Genomic DNA, 8,088 nt, shown 5'->3' with positions numbered 1-8,088 from the left:
TGTGTGTGTGTGTGTGTGTGCATGCGCATGTGTGTTGTCAGATATCAAACTAGGTATTTGACTACATCTGGACAACTGATTGAAGGGGAGGCTCTCTCCCCAGTTCCACTTTCCCTCCCCCTTTTAGAGCTACTGCAGACCCGGGTTCATGGGAAATGACCCTGGAGTCTGCAGTTTCTGTCACCCACCACCACATTTCACAGTTATGTAGAGGATGACTCTTGGGGAATTCACTGAATTATTCCCCATCAGATCTTCCTATATGCCTAACGTGAGACTCATTTCATACTTAGGAGCATCAATTATCGCCCTTCTTCCATCTCTCTAGGACACACTGTATATAGACATTTTGTACATAATGATCACCAAATACCGTTGTGAGGTATTTGGCTGCATGTGGACCATGGATTGACGGGACCATGCTTCCCTTGCCCCTCCCAGGGTTGTTGGGGGCCCAGGTTAGAGAATCACATGCCTGGAGGGGCAGGTGCTGCTCACCCATCTTTTCTGCACACAGCTCATCTTTCAGTAGAAGTTCATTCCTATGTTAAAGCTCAAAAAAAAAAAAAATATCACAGTGCCTGTACTCTTGGAACCAGTTTTCTCAAAGACTGGTATACCAAACCATGAACAGCTGCTTCTCTTCCATGTGGAGATGTGGCCCCTGGCGGGCACTAGCACTATGGAAGCCACTGCCTTCTGAAAAACTGCCACAAGACATTTCTCATGAGCAAAGCGTAGACTTGGTGTGAAAGCGTCAGCAGGCTCTCATGCTCAGACAATCCTGGAGAACCGGTGAAAGTGTTTGAACAGACTTCCTTTTGCATGGCTGAAAAGTATTCTGCTCTCTCCTTGATACTTTGGAGGCAAGAAACGTAAGAATTCTGGACTGAGAAGTTTACACGTGTCCTAGGGTTGGGATGACGGAGTGTCTTTTCAGAAGGTAGCTACAAGGGTGGGTAGTGACTTCTCAGTTCCATGCCCTGCTACTCTGTTCTTACTTAAAAGACTGAAGGACACTTAAAGGAAAGGTATAAAATGTTGTAAATATCAGGGTGGTCCCACTGAGTAAACCACAGAGCAGCCATGTAGAACTAACCGGCCAGAGAAAAGAGCCCAGAGCCTCAGCATTCACTCTTTCCTTGTTCCCCAGTTCTAGATCTGACCGAACTTGACACATTGACTCAAGATCCTTACAAAGGGAATGGGCTGGGGACTTAATATTTAAATTAGCATAATGGCAGAGCTCAGTTCTGCTCACTCCTAACCGCTTGCCCTTCAGCCCAACAGCAACAACTGAACCATCGGTAGATACGTGCGCAGAGGGTTCCAAATTTTATGTCCGTATCCTGGGTTCTGTTCTAGAAACAGTACTTGAATCGGAGGTCATGCCTACCTAGGACACACTGTTGGCTTGGAGAGGGTGAAGGAGAGGGCATGAAGTCATGGGCAGAAAAGAGGAACCAGCTAACTGGGCTTGGTTGGCTGGATCTTGTGGCAGTCATTCAGAGCACGCTGGCTCAGCTGGTTGGTATGGTGAACAGGTGACATACCAACGGATTTGGAGGCTAAATCCCAATCCCATTACCAACACTTAGCAGGTGTATGATCATGGGCAATTCATTTAATTGCCTGCCAATTATAGACTATATGGGGGACCAACACCGGAAATGGAATCAAGTGACCTAAACACTTGACTCCACACTCTCTTAGCTGGGTAACTTTGGGGAAGCCACTTGCTTTCCCCAGCCTAAAGCCCCCCAGCTATTAAAGGGGAACAATATCTTCACTAACTACCTCACAGAGTTATAGTGAGAAAATAGAATCAGATGATTGGATGAAAACAACATAAAAACTAGAAAGCACTGCACAGAAGTAGATGGCTTTAGTTGGCTCGCTAATGTTTCCCAGAGTCTGTTTTATTCTCACCAATGGTTCATCTTTTGGAGTAGAGCAAGAAGCATGGGTACAGTGTAAGGGATTAGAATAATTATACTTTACATAGAGATGAGAGGTGGTTGACAGGGCAGTGCGTGTTATATTTCATGATACAAATGATAGGTCATTTTTCCTGGGTCATTTTGACCCGCTTTATAAAGGGTTGGGGAGTAACTCAGTAAGGCAATCTGCTTGCCCAGTATATACAAAGTCCTGGATTGATCCCCAGCACTGGATAGATAAACTGGATGTTACCCAGTTAGTAGCATTAGCCTGTAATCCCAGCGCTCAAAAGGTGGAGGCAGGAGAATCAACAGCTCAAATTCATCCTCGGCTTCATAGTGAATTTGAGACCAGCCTGGACTACATGAGATCCTGTCCCAAAAAATAAAAAGCTCCTCCGGAAGTGGTCACAATGCTTGTAGATTCTGGCCCCAAGAGGGGAACTCCAACAGTTACTAAGAATTGAGGCAAGAGCACTACTGCCTTCCTGTCATCACTAAAGGAGATGGAGGCTAGGCAATAAAGGTATTGCTGGCAACCTTGGAGAGCATCTCCTTGGGGCTCCAAGAATTTTCATGCCTAGCATCTGTGTCCTGGGTACCAGCACTGGCACTGAAGGGAAGAAAGCTCTCTGGGGCTGTAGCTACCTATCACCAGCGACTCAGCCCTAGTCAGTTCTTTATTTTGGCCAAGAAAATCATTGGAGACTGGCCTCACAGGGATGGTGTCTCATCAGTCCTTGTATCCATGGTACCATCTAATAAGGTGCCTTGTACATAGTAGATGCTTAATTAGTGTTGCTTGTACAGCATTGTCCTCCAGCCCCACAAGAATTATACTCTGTTTACAACCATATGAGATACACACACACACACTTGATCATACTGATTTAGATGCCAGCTATATGTGACCTTGGGCAAGGTTTTCCATCTATCTTATGTTCTTTTCATCTATAAGACAGTGTATTCTCTAAAGTCCCTTCTAGATCCCAAACATTACAAGCCTGTGATTCTGAACACGGGTGGGTAATGTATCCACACCAGCTCCAGCTCTCTCTAGGAGCCCACAGCTGTCTGTTCCTTTTCAGCAGCGTTTGATAACTTCAGAGTAGCTGTGGAGGAGCAGCCTCATCAGAAACGTTACTTCAGGGATGGAAAGGTAGCTCCGTGGCAGAACATTGCCTGGCATGTGGGTTCAGTTCTCAGCACTACAAAATTAAAAAATAAATAAATAAATAAATAAACCTTTAAAAGTCCTGGGATGCTTCCCTCAAAAGCAGAAAGGATATTTTTAACATATCTAATATTTTTCTCCTTAGAATCAGAGGGAGAGAAGGGGAAGAAATACAAAGAAAGGAAAGTGACCAGGATGGGGTTTTTTTTTTTTTTTGTAGGCTTGTATTTCATGCCTGTGTATTTGCATGATTTCATTCCAGAAGACAATCAAAGGTGCACTGTGTGTTGCAAGAAACTGGCCCAGGATCTAAACTTCTGTGGACACCATCTAGATGTGGGTAGGCAGAAATTGGCCAAGCAGAGAAAGGAGATGGATTAAAAAGTATAATTCCTGAGTAATTTTACTTTAGTACCAAATGTCAGCCATGACAATCTTTATTTAAATTATTCTAAGCCAGGCATGGTAGTGTCCACATGTAATCCTGGCACTTGGGAGGTGCAGGAGCAGTGTCAGAACTTCAAGGTCATCTTCCGAAGTATAGCAAATTCAAGTCCAGCCTAGGATACATGAGACTTTGTCTTAAACTTTGAAATAAATATATAAATAAAAATAATTTGTATCTCTGCTACTTTCTTTTTAAGACCAAAACTATGTACATGAAAAAGCATATTTATATTTTAAGTGAGCCTTTATCTTAATTTTGTTTCATGTTTTTCAGAAAACAAGCAACATTTTTCATTGCACATAAAAATGTAAAATTCTTGCATGCCACTGGTCATAATGGCTTACCAGTTCTCTGCCTGTCAAGTGTGACTTTATGTGTATTGTTACCTATATTGTGTTGAAGAGACTAAGGGACATAATATTCTTATAAACTTGTAAGCTTTGTTGGTAACATTTGTTTACTTGAGCAGATGCTGAAGAGCCACAAGGCTTTATTTTTCATTTGATATTTTTTGAGCAAAGCTCTATGATTGGGTAATTTACTAGGAATCTAAAGACTAACTTGCCTTTTTAATGTGAAGATGAACATCTTGTGAAAAGTAAGTGTGAGATTTTAAAAAAAAAAAATGTATAGAGTGTAAACTAATTTTAGTTTACCCTAAAAAGGGGGTGCGGTTTTGGGCCCTTTGAAATTAGCACTCAGAGCTAATGTTAAGCGAAATAGAAACTGTTTTAATTAACCAAAATCTTTTTGCTTTCAAAAATGTCATGTGTTCACTTGTGTCTGGAATGATAGTTGTAAATTAAAATGTAAAAAGGCGGGGTCAATAAACTTAACTTTAAATGTAAATGCCTGGTTCCTGGCTACTCTAAGACAGAGCATCTCTTCAAAATAAATGTCTGACACTATGTTCTTACTTTCTGTAAAAACATTTGAAAACAGAATAATGACACCTTTATACAAAGAAGACAAAGTACACAACCACTGTACCCAGAGGAGAAATGGAAACATTGAAAGCAAAGGTTCACTTGTGGTTACACAGTTGAAATTGGTTAGAGTGATAGAGAGCCAGAGCCGGAATACAGAGAATTACAGGTAGCTGTGTATACCCTCTGCCAGCTAACAGTAAACCAAATTTCTGAATAAAGATTTGATCTGGAATAACAGGAAAACTAAACTTGCTGAGCTCTGCCTCAACTTGGTGATCTCTAAATCTCACTGTTTAGGCTGGTGACAGTCTGAGAAACAGAGAGGGCCTAGATCTAGTTTCTATATTTGCTGTTGCACACCTCCATGAGGAAATACATTGCTTTATTGTTTTGCTAAAAGAATTCTCCTTTTCAGGGGCTAGGGATGTAGTTTGGTTGGTAGATCAGAGGAAGCCTTGGGTTCCGTCCCTAGCACCTCATAAAACCCTGTGTGATGCAGTGTACCTGCTAGCCTGACATTCAGGAGAAAGAAGGAAGACATGAGGGGTTCCAGGTTATTCTTTGCTACCCGGTGAGTTTGAGGCCAGTCTGAGCCACATGAAACCTTGTCCCTTTGTGTCTGTGGCTGGATTTGTCTACGTTTGCTGTTTTCTAGACACTAGCTTTTGGATTTGGCACTCAACCCTTAATTGACCCCTTGACTTGGAGATCTCTTGTGTTTGGACTTTGTTAAAGAAATGTCCCCTCTTCACTGGACTGTTTGATAGCTCAGCTTTTTTCTAGGACTAAAAGAAATGGTAGCCCATACCCTGTCTTCCTTCTTTGGCAACCATCCAAGAAACTCATTATTTTGTATGCTAATAATGGAGACCAGATGTCTATAGGCTCTAGCAAGTATCCCTTATGTCCAGGGCCTCAGTGATTTAATAAGGTTGGTCTAGACAATAGATGAGATGATGGAAGGAAAGCACACAGGTCCTTGGCTTGATACATACAAAGGGTAGGAAGAGGGTTCTATATATTTTAGAAACCCGAGCTTATCAAACCCAAGCAAATTTCAGAAAACTGTAAGACCCAGTATAATAATGGCTTGTAACAGCCAGCTGGAGAGTGATGTTGGTTCTCGGTCCTCTGGCATTTGCAGAAATCTGTATTAGCTGTGCCTCTAAAAGAGCCATGATAGAACCCCTGCTTAAAATTGACTCGGGGGAATTTCAGCTGTTGATATTGGAGGGACGGGAGTAATGAATGGCATTTGAGTTGTGTGGTAAAACATGAGGAGTCACTTAGCAAGTAGACATGGGGAGATGGAAAGCGGCATTTCAGGCCAAAGAGTTTTCTGGAAAGATTTCCCTAAAATGCATATCAGCCGCGGTGCTGATTTCCCCTTGATGTCTTCCTCCCTCTACTTTAACCAACTCCAAGGCCCCAGAATGAAATCCTTTCTTCCAGTTTTTGGTCTACAGTTCAAATTTTCACAGCTTTTCTTGCAAACTGTGTCCCTAAAAACTGCTCACATACCCAAGGGAAGCTGTTTCCTGAAGGAACCTTTTGATAATGAGCAAATGGCCGCTGGTATTAATTTGCTTCTGATGACTCACTAGGGCACAGGCTTTATGAGCTGCCCTGGCTGGAGGCAGGAAGATAACACTAATGAGGGCTTACAATGCAGAAGTAGAATGGCAACATCAGCTTATCAATCACTTTCACTCTGGTGTGTGTGTGTGTGTGTGTGCGCGCGCGCATGTGTGTGTGTGTGTGTGTGTGTTAGCATGTGAGCACATACTAAGGAACAGCCTTGAGTATTCCTCAGATGCCATCTTTTTTTTTTTTTTTTTTGAGATGTCTGTGGTGGGGGCGTTTAAAACAGGGGCTCACTGTGTAGCCTGGCTGTCTTGGAACTCACACTTAGACCAGGTTGACCTTGAACCTCCTACCTGACTCCCAAGTGCTAGGATTAAAGGCCTGTGCCATCACTGCCCATCAAATGTCATCTTTAAAAAGCATGAAGGAGCCGTGTGTGGTGGCGCACACCTTTAATCCCAGCACTTGGGAGGCAGAGGCAGGCGGATTTCTGAGTTCGATGCCAGCCTGGTCTACAAAGTGAGTTCCAGGACAGCCAGGGCTATACAGAGAAACCCTGTCTCAAAAAACCAAAAAAAAAAAAAAAAAAAAAAAAAGCATGAAGGAAGGAAGGAAAGAAGGAAGGAAGGAGGGAGGGAGGAAGGAGGAAGGAAGGAAGGAAGGAAGGAAGGAAGGAAGGAAGGAAGGAAGGAAGGAGGGAGGGAGGGAGGGAGAGAGAGAGAGAGAGAGAAAGAAAGAAAGAAAAGAAAGAAAGAAAGAAAAATTGATTTATTTACATGTATTTATATCTGCCTGAGTGTGTATGGACATCACATGCGCAAGTGCCTGTGGAAGCCAGTAGAGGGCATTGGGTCCCCTGCTCTTGACTACTAAACCACGCCTCCAGCCTTCCATGCCCACTGATGCCTGCCCTGGGGCTCACTGAGTTGGTTAGGCTGCCTAGCTAGAGAGCCCAAACCCTGATGACCTGAGTTAATTCCCCAGAATGACGGAAGGAGCAAGCCAGCCCACCTTCTTTTTATAACCAGGATACTAACAAGAGTGAATACTAACTGTCAAAGGAGACAGATGTGTGGTGTGTGACAGTAATTCTGGGATCTGAGAAGTGAGACCAGGAGGATCAACACCAGCTTCAGCTACCTAATGAATTTGAGGCCACTCTGAGCTACATGAGACCTTCTCTCAAAAAAATGACATACAAAATGGGCTGGAGAGATGGTTTAGCAGTTAAGAGCATGTACTACTCTTGCAGAACATGGGTCCAATTCCCAGCACCCACATTTGGCTGCTCCCAAGTGCCTATAGCTTCAGTTCTATGAGATCCACAATCTTCTTCTGACCTTCATAAGACAGCTGTACATGCGTGGTGCACATAAGCATGCAGGCACACATACATAAACATCAACAGTAAATCAGGTTTTTGTTTTGTCTTGTTTTAAAATATCATACACACATGAACTGTCAAAGAATCCAAATTATCTATCCATTCAAAAATGCTACCTCTGGAATTTCTTGGAGAAGATTTTTCATGTTCTTTAAGCCTGGCCACAGATTATCGTATTTTTAGGCTAGAATTTGAGTGAGTATGTGCTTCATTTTTGATCTATAATTAGTAACTGGTCATTTGACTTTATGCAAATTAACTTTCTCAATTCTACATTTTTTTTATTTTCACATTTAAAACATTTAATTCTCTTTTTATAGGTTGTTTCAAAGTTCCATGAGATATTATAAATACTGACAATGCTTGGTGTGTATTGGATATTCAATAAATATTAATTGAATCTGAGCACAGTAGGAAGATTCTTTCAGAAACAAGCTCCTGAATATTTTAATTTGTAAGAGATTTCTCTTAGCCTGGTAGGTGGTTGCACACCTGTAGTCATAGCGTGGGGAGACTGAGAGAGATTTCTTCTGGCCAGTCTGGTCTAATAAGGATTGTCAGGGCAGTCAGATTATGAAGCAAGACCTGTTTCAAATGAATAAACAAATGAAACTATATATATATATATA

Source organism: Mus pahari, chromosome 10 (assembly GCF_900095145.1).
Source record: "Mus pahari chromosome 10, PAHARI_EIJ_v1.1, whole genome shotgun sequence".
Taxonomy (NCBI): Eukaryota; Metazoa; Chordata; class Mammalia; order Rodentia; family Muridae; genus Mus; species Mus pahari.
Note: the sequence above shows the minus strand (reverse complement) of the source record.